We start from the raw sequence: 23104 nt of genomic DNA, 5'->3' as shown, positions 1-23104 counted from the left end.
GCAATTGTATAAGGCACGGCCCTATCAAATTTCAAGTCACTGCTGCAAAGCTGGGGGTCACCAGAGCTTCTCAGGGGAAAAGGCATCAACTATATATATATTTTAATGTGGGCAAAACAAAACCCTTTTTCCCCCTAGCTTCAGTCTCAGAAATGGCAATCCAGGCTGAAATTTTCCAAATAAATACATTTCAATCAATTCAGACAGCAGCATTTTAAGTCAGGTCAAGACACCAACATGAAACATTTCAATTTTGGGAGGTCCAAGTGTTTCATGTTGATCGAAAGTTTCAAAACAAAACAGTTTGACAATTCCAAATGGACATTTTCCAGAATTTCCATTCCATTCAAAAGGTTAATATTTTAAGTTTTTGCCTTGATTTGGGATGCAAACAAATGTTGAAAAGTCTGTTTTTCCCATGGCATTGAAATGCTGAATTTCACACTGCTCTACCCTGTAGCATACCCTCAGTTACAGCAGGGTAAAGGTGTTTTATTCTAGGGTAGCAATAGGGCAAAAGCACTCATGCGATGTGATAGGGAGCTTTGGGGTGCAATGGCTAGTCCATGATCCCTGCTAAAGGGGATGGTGATGCAAAGATTGGGGGTTCACCTGAATCAAGCCTTTCAACATTTCCTTTATGGCCTGTATTACAAAGGACGTCAGACTAGCTGGTTACAATGGTCCTCTCTGGCCTATAATCTATGGACCTATTCCAGTATATGGCACCTTTACACTGATATAACTTCATCCACACTGATGCTTATACCAGTATAACTATATCAGTAGACAAGCACATTCCTAGCAGATCTAGCAATACCTCTACATCTTTCAGCTGTATGCCAGATCTAAGTGTTGGCGCGTGGCAGAGATGAAACCTGTACTCCTAAATCTAATTGCCACTTTGGGCATCTCAATCCAGAACCAGGCCCCATTGCTATTCCTGAAATCCCCACTCAGCTGAGGCCAAACCCTATAGGTGCCTAAACTCACTTGGCACCTACATTTTTGCAGTAAAAGCTCCTTTGTGCCTGTTTCAGCCTCTGAGTATGCACACAGCTACTTCTTTCTGAGTATCGAGATGCCTGGCCCTTCCACCTCACAGGAGAAGAGATTTGACCAGGGATCTCCCACCCCTCCTGTGGGCACTTTAGCCGCTGTAGTATGGGATATTCTGGTGTAGTTCTCCCTCAGTCTCTCCTGTTGGACTTTGTTCTACTTTGGACTCTGTGATTTATTATCTCCAACCTCCAGGAGACATAAGACATTTTAACTATCTCTTCTGAGGTTCATGCTGCTTCAGGGATATTGTCCCTAGTTGCCACTGAACCAAATAAGAATCACTTGTGTCAGCCACACACCATTCTACTGGGATCAGTGATAACATACCTTTTTCTCCACAGGTAGGCTTAATCCATTCATCTTTGACAGAATAGGAATAAATATTCTCTCAATCTTTTGCTTTTGGACTTTAAATTAGATTCCCTGTCATCAGCTTTTCAGATATTTTGACTTGATATTTATTTTTGGCTTTTCTGCTTCAGAATAAAACACAGTGGAAAAAGGTACATAATGCTACAGGATTGCTTATGTTGACAGTATCTATTTGCAGAAAAATCAAATAGTGTAAGATAAATAGCAGACAGAGAAAACCATAAAATATAATCTCTTCTTTTCTTATGTCTTATTTTGCCATCTCATTTATTTAGTCTCAAATGTGTTCTTTTGCATGATGAATTGTGGTGCTAGCTCAAAAATTCTAGAGCGGATCTGGCTCTTGAGTGACAATTTGAAGAACTGAAATTCTCTATTTACACACAGAATGGGTACAGCATAAATTAAAGGCAACTCAAGATTCCAGTCTACAATAGTACATCTCCTTCTGACAGTCTGCAGGGCAAGGCTGATGCACACCAGCAGGTAAGAGGACCAGACACAGAGTCCTCAGAAAACTTTCTATCACACACCTGGTTGTGTGCCTATTCTGGGGAGGAACATAATATTTCTGCCTCAGCTTAATATCACTTGTAACACAATACTCTTGGTTCGGTCATTGACACTGGGGATCAAGCCCAGGACCTCGGGATCTAAAAAAATGAACTACCTGATTTAAAATGTCTGTTTTTGTTAGCTGTGTGTGGTCCAGCCTCTGGAGGGGGACAGAGAACTATGAAGTGTGATCTTAGGTTACACAATCAAGCTTTATCAGCTGTATATTTAATAATCAAAAAAATAATCCAGCACTTACTACTGGAGAAGCTGGTCGTGTTCCCTGTATTAGGTTACTGAGCACTTTCCATTCTAACAGCTTCTTGCATTCTTGTTTTTGAGAAGCTAAAACACCGCTATTGTTTGCAGAATGGGTTTTTGAAATTCAATTGGCAGACTTGAGAAGAGCATTTTTTGTTTTTGTTGTTTTTTGTTTTTTCCCCTTGAAATTCTATTCAGGTTTAGCTGAGTTATAGCTTTTGACAACCACTGTCACCCCTTTCTTGCTTCAGTTGTGAGCAAAATTTGAGCTTTCTGCCAGAATAATACCTGTATTCTAAACAGATGGGCCTGTGTTACCACCAAAAAAAGCAGCAGATGTTGGCAATGTTGCACCTGGAATAGTGACTGCTTCTGGACCTGCTCAACCAGAGTTGATTTGGGCAGGAGAGAGCCACCTCTGCATTACCTACATGGCCCAGTGATTCATTCCCTTCTCTAGGGATTTTATGTGGGCAGGTTCTCCCCTAGCTTCCCCAGAGGAAGAGAGAGGCAGAATACTGGGCCAGGCTCCCCACAGATCCTACACATCTCCCCGGTCAGCTATAGGAAAACAGCCTGTTCTTGCAAAGGCCTGTAGCGCAAGTGGTAGAAGTCTGTAATGCACTGCAGGTGGTTACAGATGCAAACCAAGAGGTTGCAGAATGGAGGTGTTGTGACAGAATTGAGTTTTGCCTTTTTAAAAACCCAGGAAATTACATATGCAAAACTATATTAGCAGAACATCATTTAGGTTGTCTACTCAGTCACCCAAAAGTTAGTCTGTTCTATACACTGAATAAGGCAGGGATCCAGTGGTTCTAAGAAAAAACAGCATGCGATAATGTAATTAAAGACTATCATAATGCAAACACCTAAGAGGGCAGAATTAAGGTTGCATGGCAACCACAAATCTGGCATTTCCTAATTTTCAATTGTGGAATTTTTCAACCTAAATAAAGTCTTTTGAGCAGGGTTTTTTTTTTTTTTTTTGTATGTTTTATTTCAGGGGGTGGGGGAGGAGAGGTTGATTCATAGTATAAATATTAAGAACAGTTACATTAGGTATGATACAGACATTTGCAAGGAATGTAAACCTTCATGCTTCCGAGCACGAGGCAACCACTAATTGCCTGGATGTAGGGTGAAAATACCCCTATAGGCATGTTATTGAATAACTTCCTACTGTGAGGTCTTTGCCCCTTTATCTGAAGCACACTGCAAAGACTGCCAATGCATAGACAATACTCAATTAGATGCATCATTTGTCTGATCTGGTATGGAAATTCCTATGTTCCCTATATTTACTAAAAATAATTTCATTTCTTTTTACTTGTCTAGCACAGGGGTAAAGACAGAGGGAATATGCAGAATCCAGAGACCTGTGTTTTTCCAGTAACTAGGAAACTCCTAAATTATCTCCGCCTCATTTTCTTTCTATACTAAAGATTGCAAACGGACATGAGATGCTTTGCTCCCATCAGCACACATCTCACATTGTGTTACCGTGTCACTGGCCAGATTCTGATCTCAGTCACACTAGTGTGAATGTAGAGTAGCTCAGTTGAAGTCAATTGGTTAATGAGGAGTCAAACCAGCCCATATCTTCCTCCACAAATGCAAACCACAATGGAATTTACTGAGTGTACACCTACACCATGACTGGTAAGAAATGCAATTATTATTCTCTTTTGAGCATCTCTTTGTGCATGTGGCAGTGAAATTCCATAGAAACATAATGGCCATACTGAGTCAGACCAAAGGTCCATCTAGCCCAGTATCCTGTCTTCCAACAGTGGCCAAAGCCAGGTGCTCCAGAAGGAATGAACAGAACAGGTAATCATCAAGTGATCCATCCCCTGTCACCCATTCCCAGCTTCTGGCAAACAAAGGCTAGGGACACCATCCTGCCCATCCTGGCTAATAGCTATTGATGGACCTATCCTTCATTAATTAATCTAGTTCTTTTGTAAACCTCACTATAGTCTTGGCCTTCACAACAACCTGTGGAACTCCTTGCCAGAGGATAACTTAGTATTTATCCCTAGGAAATACATTTTCTCATTTCTAGGCTTTGTGACTCTATAAGTCAAAAGTAATCATAGAATTAGTTACAGTCCACACCACCTACAAGTGTTATTACCTCTAGGAGGATTTGTAACAGGGAGGAAAAATAATGCACATGGTTACAAAGAATGTCTGTAAAACATACACTGACTCCAATAGAACAGTGACACTTTAAGGCTACACAGACAGTGATACCAAATGTTTCCACTGGGGCTGCCTCATATTAGGCACCTAAATCTATATTTAGGCACCTATATAAAAGGGGCCCTGTGCATCCCTTGAGCCCTTTGAGGTCATTTGAATTAGGAAGAGAAAACCAATGACAATGAATAAACTCTATAGCATTGATTATTTGCATGCATTGATAGGAGATTATTTGCCTCACTTCTAAACTAAACACTCCCAATCTATATATCTCTTATTTTATAGAAGATTTGACCCACTGGATGGTTTCATGCATATTAACACAGAGTAGGGTGACCAGAGGGCAAGTGTGAAAAATTGGGATGGGAGTGGGGGGTAATAGGTGCCTATATAAGAAAAGGCCCCCAAAATTGGGACTGTCCCTATAAAATCGGGACATCTGGTCACCCTAACACAGAGTACACAATATTTCTGTAGCTGGAACATGTCCTATCTCTAATGGAAAGCATGTGGGGAATACAAAGAGAACATTCCCTAGAAGTGTCCTTTGATGTATTTCAGCTGTATTATGTTTATACACTGTTTCACAGGAACAATCACAGGGATTATGAGGGATCTGTACTCATTACTTTATTGGCCCGTGATTAATTGTAATCTTTTTTTTTTCCACCAGCAGAGGAGAGCGTTTCTGGAATAAATGGCAGAGAGAAACCACACCACGGTGACCGAGTTCATTTTTGTAGGATTCACAGATCATCCAGATCTACAGATCCCCCTCTTTATGTTGTTCCTAGTGATGTATGTGGTCAGCCTGATGGGGAATCTTGGGATGATAGCGTTAATCATGGTTGAAACCCGACTTCATACCCCCATTTTCCCTAAGCCAGATGTCCATTGTAGATATTGGATATTCCACTGCCATAGCTCCCAGGTTGCTAATGACCTTTCTAGCAGAGACTAGAACCATTCCTTTGATTGAGTGTGCGGCACAGCTATTCTTCGTCTGTTTCTTTTTGACCAATGAATGTTGCCTCCTGGCTGTGATTGCGTATGACCGCTTCAAAGCTGTCTGTAATCCTCTGCTATACGGAGCCATTATGTCCAAGAGACACTGTCTCCTGTTTGTGGTTGTACATATGTATGTGGCTCTGTGAATTCAATTGTGCAAACTCTATTTATATTCAGCCAGTCCTTCTGCAGCTCCAATGTTGTCAACCATTTCTTCTGTGATGTGCCCCCCATGCTGAAGCTGTCCTGCTCCGACATCCATGTCACTGACCTTGTACTTTTCACTTTCTCTATTGTAATTGTCACAACTACTTTCCTGGGTGTCCTAATCTCGTACATGTGCATCCTTGTGGCCATTCTCGGGATCCGTTCTGCCAAGGGGGGACGCAAAACATTTTCCACCGCGCTTCCCACCTGACAGTCATCACTATGTTTTATGGGATGCTGATATGTATATATTTAAGACCCAGTTCTAGCTACTTGATGGACCAAGACAAGGTTACCTCTGTGGTTTATGCCCTTGTGATCCCCATGTTGAACCCCCTGATCTACAGCCTGAGAAACAAGGAGGTAAATGATGCCTTTAAAAGGGTGATATACAGGAAGATTTTTTCTTGGTCATTATAATCATGATATTTTAACCAATAAACAGTAGATGGAATAAGAGTGAGCTGTCTGTATCATTATCCTTATTTCTATGACTCAGCCACTCCATGTGATGTACAGAAAATCATATAATGGAACCCAGTCAAATACAATATTAGAAATTGGTGTTTTTAAGATCCATGAATGAGGGTCTGTAACACTATGTAGAATCAGCAAGATGCTCTGACATTTGGCTTAAAGGACAATTGCTGTTGCCTGTTATGTTTTAGGCCAGGTTGGAGTTCAGGTGAGAGGATGAGAAGATTGTATGTATCCTTCATCAGTTCTGAGATTTCATCCAGTGGAGGGCACTGTTAAACATACAGAATAAAACCAACCAGAACTGAGGTAACGATTATTAAAGCTCAGCTTAGGTAGATAGGTCATGTTATCGGAATGTGTAATGATAAATTCCCCAGAAAAGTCCTCTCTGGTGAGCTTAGGGACTTAGTCTGAATAATGCGGAGTTGACCTTTATCATGCAGAGCTAGCCTGCACCAAATCAGAGCATCTTCTCTCACCGCTGCATCATGCCGAGATTCAGAGGATGTTGTTTTACTCTTGAGTTCTCAACATAGGAGAATACAGTTAAAACAAAGGAAATCAGAGCTATGACACAGAATTCATTATTTATTCACCAATTGTTTATTGATAACCACAAATCCCAATAATTAACTATGAACAAACCTTCTTGTTTATTGTCCTTCTAAAGGTGTCCTTCTTAGGCTGTAGATCAGGGGGTTCAGCATGGAAATTATCAGTATATAAAACACAGAGATGATCTTGTCTGGATCTGTGGTGTAGCCGGAACTGGGTCGTAAATACATGAAGATCACAGTCCCGTAGAAAACTGTGATGGCCGTCAGGTGGGAGGCGCAGGTGGAGAAGGTTTTGCATCTGCCCTTGGCAGAGCGGATTTTCAGGATGGCAATGAGGATGTACATGTAGGAGAATAGTACAACGAGAATAGTAGTCATGACCACTATACTGGACAAGGTGAAATGCAACATGTTAGCGTTGTGGGTGTCGGAGCAGGACAGATTAAGGATTGGGGGGATGTCACAGAAGAAATGGTTGATGACATTAGAGTCACAGAAGGACAGGGTAAATATAAATGGAGTCTGAACAACTGAATTCACAAAGCCGCATACGTATGAGGCAACCACTAGTAATACACAAAGTCTCTTTGACATGACAACGCTATAGAGCAAGGGGTTACAGATGGCTATGAAGCGATCAGATGCCATTACCGCCAACAGGCAAGTTTCATTGGTCAGAAAGTTACAGACAAAGAAAAACTGTGCTGCGCATGCAGCGAGAGAAATGGGTTTGGCCTGAACCACAAAAGTCATCAGCAACTGGAGAGCAACAACTGAGGAATTACCAACATCGGCAAGAGACAAATTGCTGAGGAAATAGTACATGGGGGTGTGGAGTCGGGAGTTGAACCTGATCAACATGATCATCCCTAGATTCCCCGCCAGGGTGATAACATAGATCATTAGGAACAACACAAAGAGGGGGACCTGAAGCTCCGGATGATCCATGAATCCCTGGATCTGTAACCAAGGTGTGATTTCCCTCCACCATTTCTTCCAACCATGATCTCCTTTACAGGGGAAAAGTGAAATGTACAATTAAACAGGAGCCAAGAAAGGACCAAGAATGGATCCTTCACACTCATTCTGACTTCCCTCATGAAATATTGCACCAACCCGAGGCAGTGGGAATACATCAGGGGACAATCCTAGGGAATGCACTGTTTGCATTACACTCACACTGTCCACTATAGCTAAGGCTTTGTCATGCTGAGAATTAGCACATACTGTGTATTAAAGTGCTTCCAACCTGATAGCTTATACAGTCAGAGGCAACAAAAAAAGGTAGTGTTCCGTATGAAAAGGGAAGTCAATGAATATAGAGAGAGACCAGTGAATGGTCTAGAGTTCATTCACTAGCCCTGCTTTTCTGTTCCTGATCCCACGGACATCACTGGGAGCTCTGGTACTCCTCCCCTTTGAAAACTAGAACTGGAAAAAAATTTCAATTGCATTTTTTTTCCCCAGGAGAAATGCAGATTCAGCAACACCCAAATCTTTTTAGTTTGACACGACTTGTAGTTCCAACATTTCCTTTAGTTATTTTTTTATTAAACAATTATTTTAAAACGTTCAAAAGGAAAACAAAACATTTTGTTTCAGGTTGAAAAACCCATTCTGTTTGACCCTGATATATATATATTTTTTTACTTTAAGGTTTGCTGAAAATTTCAAATACATAAATTCCTTTTCAGCATCACTTGAAATGATTTTTTTCTGACTTTTTGAAATTGCTACAAACCAAAATATCCGTTATTCACACAGCTCTATTGAAAACACAGGCTAATTTAAAAGGCAGAATCTAAATATGGATTTAGACCCCTAATAGTGGACATCTATAACAGAGATCTGTATAAACCCACTGGGGTAAAACATACTTTCTGCAGATGTGCATTATAATTATTTTCTCCCACACATTGCAAATCTTTCTACATGGCAGTGATGCTTTTAGCTGGCATAGATTAAAAGCCTTTTCAGTGTAGATTCAGCAGGGGAAGTGCTATGGTATCAGGCAACCTAATCTGCAAATTGCTGGTTTTGAATTATCTAACACTAGGCACTGACAGAGTCTTGTCTGAGTGTAGACCTGGGCAGGTCTCAGGCACTGACAGAAAATGGAAGCACATAGGCAGAATTCAGGCAGAATGCTACCACTAGTGTTCCCTGAGTGATAGGGTGGGTTAGCTAGAGTGTGCAGAGAGCTTCATGAGCAACTGGCTTGAAGATAAACCAGAGCCTGACCTCACATCCTGTTTGTCTGATAGCACTGGTCAGCCTGAGTGGACAGAGACTGCACACTGGATATAAAATGCTTCTATGATTTAGCTCTCCCTGTAACTCTGATGCATTAATACATGACAGCCATTGCCCCCAGAACACAAGCAGTACAGGGCAGGAAATGGTTTTCTATCCCATGAAAATTTCTGAGAGACTGTCAGTTTTTCCTGTCTTGAATTGGGATGGAGTCAAAACACTGAACATTTTTATTAATCAGAAATTAGGAAAAGAAATAAATTCAGGTCAATTGAAATATTTTATTTTGATACATTCTAGACCATTTTGGTTTGGTTGCAAACATTTTTTTAGCTGCAATTAGCTGAAATTTCAAAATAATTTTGCGTGTTGGATCATGAAAACAGATGTTTTTTTTATTTTGAAAATGGTTAAACAAAATGTTTCAACAATTGATCAGCTTTATTATTTCCAAAAAATGTTCATGTTGAAAAAATTGACCAAACCGATCCTTTCCTGCAAACAGTTCCAGCTTTGATGAATGGGTGATGAAAAAAGTGTTTAGAGGGAACATACCTGACCAGCTCTGATCACAACGTTTTCTCTGAAAGCGATGATACAGACAGACTCCCAGCAAATGGGTGTTTGATACCTTCCATTATGATCTCCATTTACTCCAAGAAAACAGGAAATGGGCTTAGCCCATTAGCCCAATGACTTCAGCTGAACTACTCTGTGTGCATGAGAACAGTATGCGGTCAGCACCGTTGCTGAAATTAATATGAGCTGTATGCCGATGGCACTGAAGTATCTCATTCCTGTTTTGGATTTTTAGTCTAGATAGAAAGTTACCTAAAAATAGCCTGGGTAATTCCTAATTATTAAACAAACTGCTCTCAATCCCGCCAGTTCCTTCTGTCACGTTACCTGCGTCAGGGGTTTAAAAAGTTAAATTATTTAAATTAAATATACAGAACCCAGGAATTTCCAGAACAGGTCCCCTAATGATCTATATCTTCACTGTGGTAGTCATTACAGTATGCTTCAGAGTTAGGTGCAAGCCACCATCATAAGCATTATGGACTCACATAATGGGGGGAGTTTCCTCCTCAGTCTATACAGTAATCTGCATCAAGCCCCATGTCCCAAAGCCTGAGGTTTTATATCTTTAAACATCTCCATTCCACTGTAAAATACAAATATTCTTAATATTCATACCTATGTCAAATCCTTTTTTGGATGATTAAGCAGATAGTTAGATAGAAGGGTATATGAGGACAGATTCGATAGATTAATTACATGGCTCCAATCTACAGTGACTTCAATGGAACTATGGCCCACTTACACCAGCTGAAACTTTGACCCATTAATTCCAACAGAGCTATACTGACTGACACCATTTGGAGATCTGACCCATTGCTGGCTAAGGGGCTGTTGGAGGCTATTGGAATTGAAATCCTATTTTTGGTCTCAGAACAGGCACCGTGAGGAAAGCGCTTTTCACCCTTCCCACAGACTCATCCCTGTTTTCTCTTCCTCCGACTGTGAATTCTGACCTGCAGAGAATATCTGAAGACCATGGATGTATTGGATCTGATTTAGGCTGCACATATTCTGTGTATAGACGAGAACTTCCAGCCCTATGGAAGTCATTCCATGCCCTTAAACCAGTAATAAAACCACTTAACAAAATTCTTGGCATTTAAGGAAAAGTGAAAGTCTTTTCGACTGACTAAAAGTTACACAAAACATAAAATATTAGACATCCAAATGCCTTATTTTCCATTTTCTCACTTACTCTGTTTTGTTCTTACCAAAATAAATATCCCCAACAGTCAGGAAACTGTATTTTATGCTGAAGCAAAACCAAAAGAAACAAGGTTGAAATAGCCAAAAATCAGAGTGCAGAAAAATCTAACTTCAAAAGAATAATCAGAGAGAATGTTTATTCCACTTCGGTTGGAGCCATACTTGTGAGACTTACCAGTGGAGAGAGCTATTTCATTCTTCTCTCTAAACACTGGCGTATTGATGATACAGAGTATTGATATTTGCTTCAGTGGCCATTAGGGACAGCACCTCAAGACTCAGAATCACAGGCGAGGCAAAAATGAGATCCTTAAAAATCCTGTACATCCTTTTGGAGATTGGGGATAATCACAAAGATTTGTTGTCTCCAATAGTTGGGCATAAATTCAAGTATCCTCTGTATTCTCCTTCTTTTAGTTTCCAGATGAGCTGCCCCCATTGCCCTGAATCAGAGCAATTCTCCACTGGTGGTCCCATCGCTGCCAGGAGTACATTGTGACATATATTTGATAACAAAGATTTTAATCTCAGTCAGCATGTTCTGTATCTCTGGACTAATGGCTAGATGAAGAATTGACATTGTTCTTCACATAGACAATATGGGACACCAGTTTCCACAGATCATTTCTTGGCCTGGAATAACATGAGCAGAGTGGCTAATAAGATTGTGTCCCATCCCTGTTTTTCTCCAGAAGTGAGACAGCAGTGAAAGTTAACACTACAGACAGAAGCTGCATTTTCTATCTTTGCTGTTCTTGACTTTTCCTTTTTGTGTTTCTTTGTCTTGTTTTGTCTTCTAAAAACAGGATCAGACTTCAACAACAATAAGTGCACTAATAACAGTTCCAGATCATCTCAACTAACTAAAAAGTGAGAAAGTCAAGCAGTAGGCATGAGCACAGCATAACCCTGGAAAAAGCTAGAGATAGCTTCTGTCACTGCTGGCTACATAAGCTGGGGGTGGTAAAGTAAAAAAATGGGTCCTTTCTTTCTTAGGCCCTCCTGAGTTCAGAGAAACAGAAGACTGCATTAAAACAAAATACTACAGCCCATCAGTTTCTACTTCCAACTGGAACATCCCCAGGGCCCTGAAATGTAGCTAGCCGCTTGGCCCATGTATTCCGTTAACATTAATACCACAATACATAGAATCATAGAATGATAGAATATCAGGGTTGGAAGGGACCTCAGGAGGTCATCTAGTTCAACCCCCTGCTCAAAGCAGGACCAATTCCCAACTAAATCATCCCAGACAGGGCTTTGTCAAGCCTGACCTTAAAAACCTCTAAAGAAGGAGATTCCACCACCTCCCTAGGTAACCAGTTCCAGTGCTTCACCACCCTCCTAGTGAAAAAGTTTTTCCTAATATCCAACCTAAACCTCCCCAACTGCAACTTGAGACCATTACTCCTTGTTCTGTCATCAGGTACCACTGAGAACAGTCTCGATCCATCCTCTTTGGAACCCCCCTTCAGGTAGTTGAAAGCAGCTATCAAATCCCCCCTCATTCTTCTGCAGACTAAACCATCCCAGTTCCCTCAGCCTCTCCTCATAAGTCATGTGCTCCAGCCCCCTAATCATTTTTGTTGCCCTCCGCTGGACTCTTTCCAATTTTTCCACATCCTTCTTGTAGTGTGGGGCCCAAAATTGGACACAGTACTCCAGAGTTTAAGTGTAAGGCATTTCCATGGGGTCGAAAGTATCCTAACTACAGCTGGCCAAAATTTTTTGGCTGAAACTTTTTTTCAGAGAAAAGTGCATATTCAGCTACACCAGAATGTTTGCCCAATTGTATTGGGTTCTTCGGGATGGAAAAACATCAAATAAATTCATTTCCCCACTGCTAAACCTTGCTGTTCAGTGTCCCACCTCTGCGTGGAGGGGTGAAAGTAAAGCTCTAAATCAGTGTTGGTGAGAACAGGCTTGTTTGCATTGGGAAGTTATTCCTGAGCAAGATAATATGTGAATTTAAGGCACTAGAGCTATCCAGGTATGGACACTCTTAATTTACTGGATTAAACTAAACCAGAAAATGGCATTCTTATTTGGCTACGGCTGCACTACGGGGGGGGGCGATTGATTTCAGATACACAAATTCAGCTACGGTGATAGTGTAGCTGAATTCAATGTATCTGAAACGACTTACCCCGCTGTGAGGACGGCGGCTCCCCCGTCGGCGGTGCTTACTCCTGCCTGGGCTGGTGGAGTACGCGTGTCGATTCGGGGATTGATTGTCGCGTCCCGACAAGACGCGATAAATCGATCCCCGAGAGATCAATTTCTACCCGCCGATCCGGGCGGTAGTGAAGACAAGCCCAAAGGCCATATAGGGAGTTACATAAAATAGCTGTAGAGTCAGTTTCCCTGTCGACCAGCCCTAAAGCAATAGAATTGTGTCAGTGGTGAGAATAGGGCTAATCAGTATATAGCAATGATGAGGAAAAAAGTGTATGATCAAAAGAACTCTGTGAATAACTGATTTCTTGGTTTGCTGGCTAGTCTGAAACATAAATGAAAACCTTTAGTTTCTGGTTGACCCAAATTGATTTTTTTTTCAAAAATTTCCATTTTTTTGGCTGACTGACAAGTTGAATGAAATGTTTTGTTTGATCAGTTGCAGTTTTTGCAATTGTTATATTTTTTAATAAAATTGAAGTAAATTTTGAAACAAAATGTCTTTTAAATGAGAAACTTAAAATATTTAGACCTTTTAGATTTTTCTGAGGTTTTAGATCAAAGATCAAAACAATCCAGCTCATTTGACACAGATTCATAAAATATTTCTGTTAACCCAAATCTGCGTTGCTCAGAAAAAAAGGATTTCAATATGACCACCACCTGCCATTATTTACCAACAGCAGTAAAGTCAAGCTGCCCTCACAGAAGCTAGTGGTCCACGTCAGCACAGAGAGCAATTCTCTTTCAAAGGTCATATGCACCTTGCTGTCCTTGAGAATAGAAGATGCAAGCTGTTTTGAAAGAGGGCAGTTCCTCTTGGTATCTTCTGAAGAAGAACTTTTACTCGGGAAATATTTTGATTCAAATTGGGAGCTAGGGACAGGGCATCTTTTGGGGAGAGAGAGTCACCATCTTTCACACTCATTTCTACTTTGGTCCACAATCCTTTGGCTATGTTACCATTCTGGGAATGTGGTCAAGCACATCTTCTTTCCCAGGCTAGATTTGGAATGATGTGTGGATGGGCTGATGCCTCCAGCAGGTCTTTGGTTGAAATGTGTAGGTTACTTTTACAGTTACAAAAGACAATTCTCTAACCTAGGACTTGTCTTTCAGATCTTCAGCTTTGATATATGTGTTTCAAATTAGGAAGAGCACCTACAGCCTGTGATACACGGGAGCAGGGGTGAGAAAGAAGAAATCTAATTGGAAAGTTAATGTGAAGAACTGGTTGAAAAATTGTTGACTACAGTATTTTCTGTTGAAAAAAGCCAGTCAGTCTAAACTGAAATGTTTCTTGGAAACATATTGGTTTGACAAACTTTTTTTGTCATATGTGACTCAAAGATGGATGTTCCCATTGTCTAACCATTCCTGCTTCTTTTTGAAAAATGCCGCCTGAGGTCACATTTAACTGAGGTATCATTTTATGTGTCTGTTTTATAAAGAGGAACTGCACACCTTGAAGATTCACACCATCTATCTCTGAATGGCCTCCCAAGCTTTTCTTCTGCACAGACATGAGCGAGGTCTCCATATTTCACTCTGTGAGCAGTGATCTCTGGTGAGATGCTAATGCCTATAGTAACTCTCTCTTTATTGTGTTTCTAGGGGAGGGGAAATTGCTGGGAAACGGTGCCTCTGATCAAAAAGTAGACACGCTTAGCTCAGAGAGCGCAGACCACAGTTCTAGAGGAAAAGGGGACAGGGAAGGACTCAGTGCTGGGAGAGGGAAACACAGGGTTACAACCCCAAAATGGGATTGCATAGGTACAGTCCTGGGGTTGGGAGACAGCTCCCCAAAGGACCAGCAACATTCAGAGTCATTGGTGAGCAAATGCAGCCTGAATCAAAAAGTAACAAGAGGTTGCCCTGGAGAGGCAGTTTGACACATATCCCAGGAGAAATGAGAGAATATTCATGCACATACACCTCTACTCTGATATAATGTGACCTGGTATAACACGAATTTGGATATAACGTGGTAAAGCAGTGCTCCGGGGGGGCAGGGATGTGCACTCCGGGAGATCAAAGCAAGTTCGATAGAACGTGATTTCACCTATACCGCGGTAAGATTTTTTGGCTCACAAGGACAGTGGTATATCGGGGTAGAGGTGTATATTGTTCAGCATGTATTACTTTTATTTGTTAAAGACTTAAAACAAAATAGACACTTGAAGTATTAAAGTGCTTGATTTACAGATCCTCAAGCTAGTTCAGTTTATACCATCTCAGGATCTAGCTCCACCAGTCCTGATTACAAGAGATATACATGTTTTGCAGGAGACCAGGTGAGGGTACGTTTGTGTCCAGATGTGTTTTGTGTTGGTTGAGTTGGCCACTGCACTTGCTTTTGCTGTTTTGTTGTGGATTGTGTTTCTACTCATCTGTAGATCTGTGTTTCTACTCATCTAAAGCTGGCACAGATGTCTTTTAGGTCTTCAAAGTCTAAAGACAATGAATAACGTATGGGAGGCACAGGAAACTGCAGTGGAAGAAACCTAAACTAGGACAGGGATATACAGAGGAGGGCAAGGGAGTCAGGCATAAGAATGTTTCCATGGCTGAGGGGCTAATCCTAGATTTGGTAGACCCAGATTCAAGTACTTGTTCTGTCAAAGACTTTCCGAGTTGTCTTCACAACTTGCTTTATCCCATTGGGCCTCAGTCCCCCATTAGTGGAATGGGGACAGTCATAATTCCCGACCTCACAGGGGTGTAGTGAGGCTAAATACATGCAAGGTTGTGAAGTGGGCAATTGTCATTCTACTGAGGAGTATGTGAAGGCAATGGATCAGTACATCAAACTTTCCAAAATTCCTTTGAAAAGCCCAGATTAGCTGCTTCAAACAGCAACTCCCAGGGTGGCCTGAATGCACTGGCTTTTACCTAGGGTTTAAACACAAAGCATACCTGGACGTGGGCAGAGGTTGGCTTATTAGTTAATATAAACACTTTATTATTACAAGATCACCTCCGGTTTAATTTGCTGGTCATTTTGCAGTCCAATAGTCCCTTAGTTATCCAACACTGGGTAATGTGATGTGTCATTGCACAATGAGTTAAATCCAGGCAAAAGCACGGCCATTTCTTACACTGCCTTATCTTGGAAGTTGTGAAAACGTGGCTGAACTGGGTATGGCTTTTGAGTTAAAAATCCATCTTTTCCCAATAATGGTTTGTGCGCATGCTAGCTCTGATCTTCAGACTGACTGGAACAAGGGGGCTCTCCAGCAGCTAGATATCTGGCTTCCTTTAATTGCAAGTGTGAAAACCGCAGAGAAAAGAGGGAGGATAGGTTTTTAACTATTTGGACCGTTGCATCTATCATATTCCACTTTTGCATGCTAAGTTGCTGCGTGAGCATACTGAGCACTGATCCCATGGCAGGGCTGGTCCACAACATTTTGGCACCTGAGGTGGGGAGCTCAAATGACGCCCCCATACCCCCTAGCTTGGGCCAAAACTTTGAAAGGTCTTGATTCTGCCTTCTTCCTGTTCTACTCCTCTCATGGTGCTGCTCTGCTACCTACCCCAATAAAGGAGAACTAACAACTTAAAATGCCTTGTTCAAAAATTTTAAGTAACACAACTTTCAAATGTCTGACCACCAACTGTCACTTTTCTTGTCTGCATAGTAAACACTGGCATTTTTATCTGTTTGAATAATCAAAGTGATGCTTTCTGCGCCTTCTTGCTTGCAAAGATATGAACTGCTTCCTGCAGAAGGTTCACAGTCTGGGCCAGCTCATGCTCTATTGAGATGGTTGCAAGGCCGACCAGCCTCTCCTATGTCATTGTCAATAAAATTGATGTGTTTTTATTAACTTCAGCTTGGAGAAGCTTCATTCTCCACTGGCAACTGTTACAGGAAGTGTTCGAAGTATGCGCAGACCAACAAAAACCTTTGGAAGGAGGCTGGTCATCTTAATTGTGCACATATATTCCAGAACAGCCTTTGGGGTAGATCCTGCTGAAATGTAACTTGAAAGGGCTTTCAGTTTGGGGTCTCTTATGGGATTATCCCGTGACTCGTAATCAAAATGTCTTCTTCTTTGGTGACTCTTGTATTTTTTGATGGGTGGTAAAATAGCTTTGGTGTGAAGTTCCTCTGCCAATTTTTGTGCACTCTTTAGAACGTTTTGAAATCCCTCGTCTGGCCAGTAAGACTGTAGGTATGACTTTGCTTTGTCCAGTTGTTTCATTGCTCCAGATATATCAAGGTCAACACCTTAAAGTCTCTTGCTTACAACACTTATTTCAAACAGTATGTCATGCCACAACACTAAGCCACACAGAAATTTGGAGTCATGTATGTTTCTGGTGATTCCATTTCCCTCTGCCACTGTTTTCCCACGAACAGTTCCTGTCATAGCATTATCCTCGATAATGGCAACTATGGCATCAAACTCAGCCATCAGCTCCACAATTTTAAGGAATTTCTATTGTTTGGCACATGCAGCTGTTCTGAAGTGCCACACAGTGCTAGGATTTGGGTAGCAAGCATTCTCAAAAAGGCAATGAGCCTTTTCAGAACATTTTGCCAGTAAATGCAAACTCGGATGTAATCTTCTCTTGATGCTGATCATCTATGGTGGCCTTTAAACTTAGTCTCATTTCAAGTTCTTTCCACCTATGGAATACTCTCTGGTGAATTGCTGTCGTCTCATGGCATGCAAGATTTCTAGCCAGATTTTTCCAGTCCTTTGTTCCTGTAGAACCCAATGTGGCTGGAACATTAGCCTGGAACAGTTTGCAACAAAACCAGTATGCAAGATTCTGGGTTTTTCAGTACATACGCCATGGCCTCTCCACTTTGTCACCATTGGGGATTTCACATCAGGAATGTGTTGGATGGAAACTTCTATTTTCATTCTCTTTGGAGGACATGAAGTTTTTTACTTGCTGTGGCCCATGCAGTACAAGGAAGTCCCTCAGGCTACTGCTCAAGTGGGTCCACAGTCCTGGATCATCTAGACTAAAGGAACTAAACTCAGCAGCAGCTGTTTCTTGCGCCTCCACCACATTCTTCTCTGATCTACACTTTTCTTCAGGAATGTGCATGGTTACATCCATTTGAGATGGAGATATGGATGCTGCAGTAGCTGCCAGGTCACCTGCACTCTGACTAACTGGAAGATCAGGCATCTCCTCACCACTCACATCCTCACTGGGGCCGGAAGGCTCACTGTGAACATTTGTGTCTGTGTATCTCAGGAGAGCTCCTTCCTGCTTAGATAGAAAAGCTTCCTTTGCTTTCTTTCTTTTTCCGAATGCTGCCCCAGGGGGGCGTTTTCTTCTTTCACTCCTAACTGCTGTTCTGTGCCAGCTATAGTGGCTCTCAACACTCAATTGAAGGGAACAAATAAGCAGGCTGGTAGCAGGGTCTGAGTGAGGGAAGAAATCAGCCTCTTAAGGGCCTAACTGGCTCCTACTATTTCAGTTGACCACCTGTTCTCCTCAAGTGGGTTCAGGACAGCAGCAGGAAACAGGAAGCTCCCTGACAAGCTGATGTTAATCAGTCCAGGCTCCTCCAGGTGCTAGAGAGGTGCATAAGAGGCTCCCCCTCCTTTCTCTCCCTGCAACTCCTGTTACTTTCCGTTATTCTCCTCTCACCTTTTATCCTGACTGCCTGCATGGTGCAACCTAGGGTGCCAAGATTTGGGGGCGCCGCTGCCAATCAAGACGCTGAATGCAGATCACTGACTGTAGGAAGGGAGGACATGTATGATAAGAACCACGCTCCCAGTGAATTGCTCTCCTGCCCTTTAGAAAGCCAGCGAAGGCCTTTGCTTGTGAATCGATACAGATAGGTACAGTGACACAGTAATAGCTCTATTCCATTGTAGCCCCATGCTGGGGCTGAGCTGTGCTGTCAGTGCGGTGCAGCCGGGGCCGGCTTGCATGGCATGCTCGGAGAGCGGGCGGGCTGCAGGATTTGCAGGCAGAGGAGGCTCTGCTCCCTGGGGAGAGAAGGGAGGGATGGCCCCTTCCTCCAGCCCAGCACGCCACCATCTCTGTGCATCTTCAGCAGGGAGAATACATATGCACCAGCAGCAGACACCATTTCTACACTCTGGGTCCTAGTGGTGCCCCCCCACAGTCTGTCACCTGAGGCAGCCTCCTCAGTTCGCCTCATGGTAAGGCCAGCCCTGTCCTGTGGGCACGGAGAACCTAACTTCCATTGAGGTCAGCCAGGGAGGCTGGATGTGCACATTACAGGAAATAGACAGTCAGGACAGCATAATCCACTGGAAAAAACCGCATATTGCTAATTGCAACCCAGGCTGTCACTGGGTGGCTCTTTGTCCTGCCTCTCTTGGCTAGCGCGTGAGCAGAGCTTGGTGAGATAGCTGCTGCGGCTGTGGCAGACATCGAAGCGCGTTTCCCATCGTCTCTCTTCTGGCTGTGGATGCTCAACTGCAGCAGCGCCACAGAGGTCCCAGCCTCGCTCTCTAATGTCCATTCTCCCCTTGCTTGCATGGCGCTTCATGGACCATTGAGTAGCCTCATGAAAACATCCCAGTTGTGGACACAGGCACCAGCCACCGATTCCCCAAGCCAAAGTGCCCTTTGCAATCCAGGGAAACAGCCTGGGGCTGTCTGGAGCGCAGGGTTTGGCCCATGGTGACTGCAGACACTGCACCGGCTGCACAGCGACTCCTGGGACCCCTCTAGCCCATCAGCACTCGGCTCTCCCGCATTCTGCTGAGCGGCTGAGATCTGGGGGAACAGAAACCCTTTGTTAGAGATGGAAAAATCTCCTCACAGGAACACACTGTCAATGGCTGCCAGAGGCCTTCCCTGTGAAACCCAAATGCGCAGCCCCTCGGATTCCCACAGGGGAGATCTCAGCTCATTCCCTTGTCACCCGTGGCTGCAGTCTCTGATAGGAGGAATGAAGAGGGTTTTTTTTGCCAATGGTCCCTTCTACAGTGCCCATAATGGGAGGAGGTTTGGCCTTGTGATGTGCGGCCCGGGTCTGAGAATCAGGGCTCCTGGGTTCAGCAGCTCTGGAAGGGGGTGCGGTCTAAAGGCTGGAGCTGGATTGGTTGACACTGAGTGAGAGGGGCTTGTGCTGAAAGACCCTGGTTCAAACCCCACCATTTCCTGTGATGTTTACATGTGGCCATGAATGTACTTACCTATCAGTGTAGGTTGTTTAGCCTATTCCTGGACACATGTGTGACATCTGCTGCTGGCCATCCCTGAGATGTAGGTCCTTCATCCATTCAAGGACATGGTATATCAAGGTCAATCCAGCAGCTCCCATCTGGTCTTCACCTCCTAATGGATGGCGAACTTTAACCTGACCAGAGAAAGACAGGGTGGTGTTCTTCAGGAGAATCTCCTGGAGCTCCCGTCTCCCGTGCTCCACCTCACACCCCGGCACTCTAAGGGTTTTCCAAAGATACCACTAATCTCGGATAAACAAAGCAGCTGAGATGAGGTCAGTGTGGGTGGATTTACTGAGCAGTCTGGTTCTAATGGAAGAATAGATTTCTCCCCTGCTCTAGGGAGATTCCCATAGGAAAAGTCTCTGATGCTGGGGGTGGGGGCAATGCAAACCCCTCAACCCCTAGAATGGCAGGAAATCAGGACTCGAGGAGTTAAGCGGTGTCTCGGTCCGCTGGAGGGAGTAGATCTGGAGAGCAAAAAGAGCACTAGTGGCATTGTAGGAAAGACAGTGACTTCTACCTGTGAAGGTGGCTGAAGCTTCTTGCAGACATTAGAGTCCAGGATCCTTACACCTCCTTTGGGGATCCTTTTCCTAGGAATAAAATAAGGACAACACCATACAGAGAATGACGTCTGAATCCCAGGTCTGGGATCCAGGGAAAAGGGATGATCTCAGTCAGGCTACGTACCAGGAACCCGATTTTTGTCCCAAGAGCCACAATTACTCAGATGAGGTTTTCTTCCCTATTTGCTTTCAGGTTATTTACTCATAGTATTCATTGGTGTGCTTTGCCGTGCTTCCACTCTCTGCATCTGTTCATTGGTTTAAGTAACAGCCTTTCAGTTTTTGCTTCTGTTTCCTCTTATTACAGTGTAGTAGCTGCTTAGCACTTTTTAAAAAAATCAATTAGAAACAAAATCCTGATCCTACATTCAAGAGGAAGGTTTCTGAGAATTTGGCTGCAGAACTTTAGTGTCTGCATATTTCATTCACTATTATTTATTCGGGTGCAGGTCTGATGCAATCTGCCCACCCAAGAATGCCCATATGAAGCATGGGGTGCCCTTCGAATACCTGTTAAAAGAGAAGAAAAAAGTAGATTAAAAGTTGGGGAAATCAAGCAACGCATCAGCACTTCTCTGCATCATTGAAGCACCAGTCATGGGAGTGAAACAGGTTCAAAATCCCCATCGTTTTTTCCCACTAGACAGCCATCCAAAAAGAAAAAGGCCTTCAGCCAATTATTTCCTTACACTCTGAAGGGGTGAAATTCAGTCCTGTGCGGACAGCCAGGGCAAGCTCTGTGCATCACAGCGGGTTTAAGTGGCACTTCACTGCACAGAGGCTGTGAGATTTCAGTGGCAGAGTTTTCATCCTGGATTGGAACAGCCAGCTGGAATCCTGCGAGGTACAGAGCAGAGAGAGGTTTGGGCCACAATGTTCACCTCAGAGGCTGAGCTTCTGCAGATTTTTGGGATGTTCCCATCTGAGGAGGATGCTTTTGGCCAGCCCCAATTCAGAGCTTTCAGTCACCTCAAGCGGTGATTCTCTGGCACAACTGATCTAAAATAGCTGAACTTGACAGGCCTTGCCCCCATCTCCGACACCCCTTGCACCTCGCATTGCCCTCTAATAGCCCCTGTCCCTTCTCTTGATTCCTGCCAAGCTCAAATACAGAGCCTAGCTCACGCTCCTCCTCTCTTAGACCCTCCCCTTACATGATACTCCCTTACCTCTGACAGACTGCTCACTGTGCCCTTTACCCAGCTCCTGGAGAAATCATGGCTCCTCAGAACAACCTGGGAATGGCTGGTTCCAACCTCTGTGTGGGGTGCGTGGTTTTCCGTCGAAGCATCACTGAGAGCCAGCGCTTCTGGATTTCACAGGGTGAGGCTATGGCTCCCCAAGCTAGCCAGCTGCAGGCTGCGTTGCTGTGGACAGATCCCAGACATTGGAAGACAGAGCGGGAGGAAGCCCCTGCTCATTTCCAGTTCAGAGATCCCCATCGAAGACGGGCCACGAGGGGAGGAGAGAACGAAGGGCAGAAAGTGAAGCTGCCTCTGTTCGGAGGGCACTCCTGTATAACCCAGTCCAGTTCCCAGATCTCCTCCACATTGCCAGGTGTGACTTTGGAGAGGTCACTTCATCACCTTCATTCCCTGTCTGTAAAACGGGGGTAGTAGCCCCCCACCCACAAGCAGGAGGAGGAAGGACAGTCTCATTGTCTGTGAGGGACTCGGTTCCTTTGGGCACGGATTGTGCCAGAGTGAGGGAAGGGACCCAGACTTTGCTCCCTAGAGCCAGGGGAGGAGGATGGGATCAGAAGGTCAGCCAAGGGGGATGGGTCAGGAACTGCTCCAACAGACGGGGCATAGGGATTGGGTCAGTGCCAGAGACTTGGTACCTCCCTTCAGCAAATGGCTTCCCTCTTGTCATCAGCAGTCTGTATAATATCTGACTCCTTCCTAGTGTCCTCGAGGGGCTCCCGTCGTTCTTCTTGAATGTAATGGATTTGTTGACCCAGATCAATAGCTGGGAAGTTCGGAGAGGCCATTAGTAGTGTGGCATGAAATCAGTGGGAAATCTAGAGATAGCAAAACAAAGGTGTCATTGGCCTTTGGAAATGTGGAGCTGATCTGTCCTCTCAGCCGAAGGTACTCGTGCACAGAGGGATGAAGCACGCCATCTTGGTCAGGTGATCTATGAGAGTCAGTTCCATCATGTGGCCATTTGAATGAGTGAAATTCCTGGCAATGGTGCCATGGATGGAGCAGGGTCTCCAGAGGCCTGAGATGCCAAGAAGTTAGGTGCATGGTGCCTTGGTGAAAGCGCAGAATCACGTGAGTCAAGCTAAGTCTGAATTTCGGCCCATGTCTGGCAACACCAAATAAAGCAGGCCCTGGTACTCAGAGTAGATGTGTCTACTTCCACGATGAATGCTGTGCGTCAGAATAGATGCAGTGGTGAAGGCAATTCTGGGCTGTTTGCGGGCTTG

At 43.6% G+C, this 23104-nt stretch overlaps 1 long non-coding RNA gene and 2 pseudogenes across 2 annotated transcripts; 1 reads left to right on the top strand and 2 right to left on the bottom strand.

The window, feature by feature from the left end:
- Window positions 1–5139: 5139 nt before the first annotated feature.
- On the top strand, window positions 5140–6093 carry LOC117873946 (annotated as a pseudogene).
- A 713-nt stretch (window positions 6094–6806) lies between these two features.
- LOC117871514 lies at window positions 6807–7701 on the bottom strand (annotated as a pseudogene).
- Window positions 7702–19536: 11835 nt separating this feature from the next.
- LOC117871969 lies at window positions 19537–23078 on the bottom strand. Of its 2 annotated transcripts, none has more exons than XR_004644369.1 (6): window positions 21843–23078; window positions 21363–21510; window positions 20798–21183; window positions 20628–20700; window positions 20075–20238; window positions 19537–19652 (listed from the first exon to the last, which is right to left on the bottom strand). It is a non-coding gene; the product is annotated as an uncharacterized LOC117871969 (long non-coding RNA). The 2 variants fall into 2 exon arrangements; XR_004644368.1 differs by having other exon boundaries at window positions 21873–23078.
- Between the last annotated feature and the right edge of the window lie 26 nt (window positions 23079–23104).

Source organism: Trachemys scripta, chromosome 2 (genome assembly GCF_013100865.1).
Source record: "Trachemys scripta elegans isolate TJP31775 chromosome 2, CAS_Tse_1.0, whole genome shotgun sequence".
Classification (NCBI taxonomy): domain Eukaryota; kingdom Metazoa; phylum Chordata; order Testudines; family Emydidae; genus Trachemys; species Trachemys scripta.
Note: the sequence above shows the minus strand (reverse complement) of the source record. Positions and strands in the feature narration are given on the sequence as shown.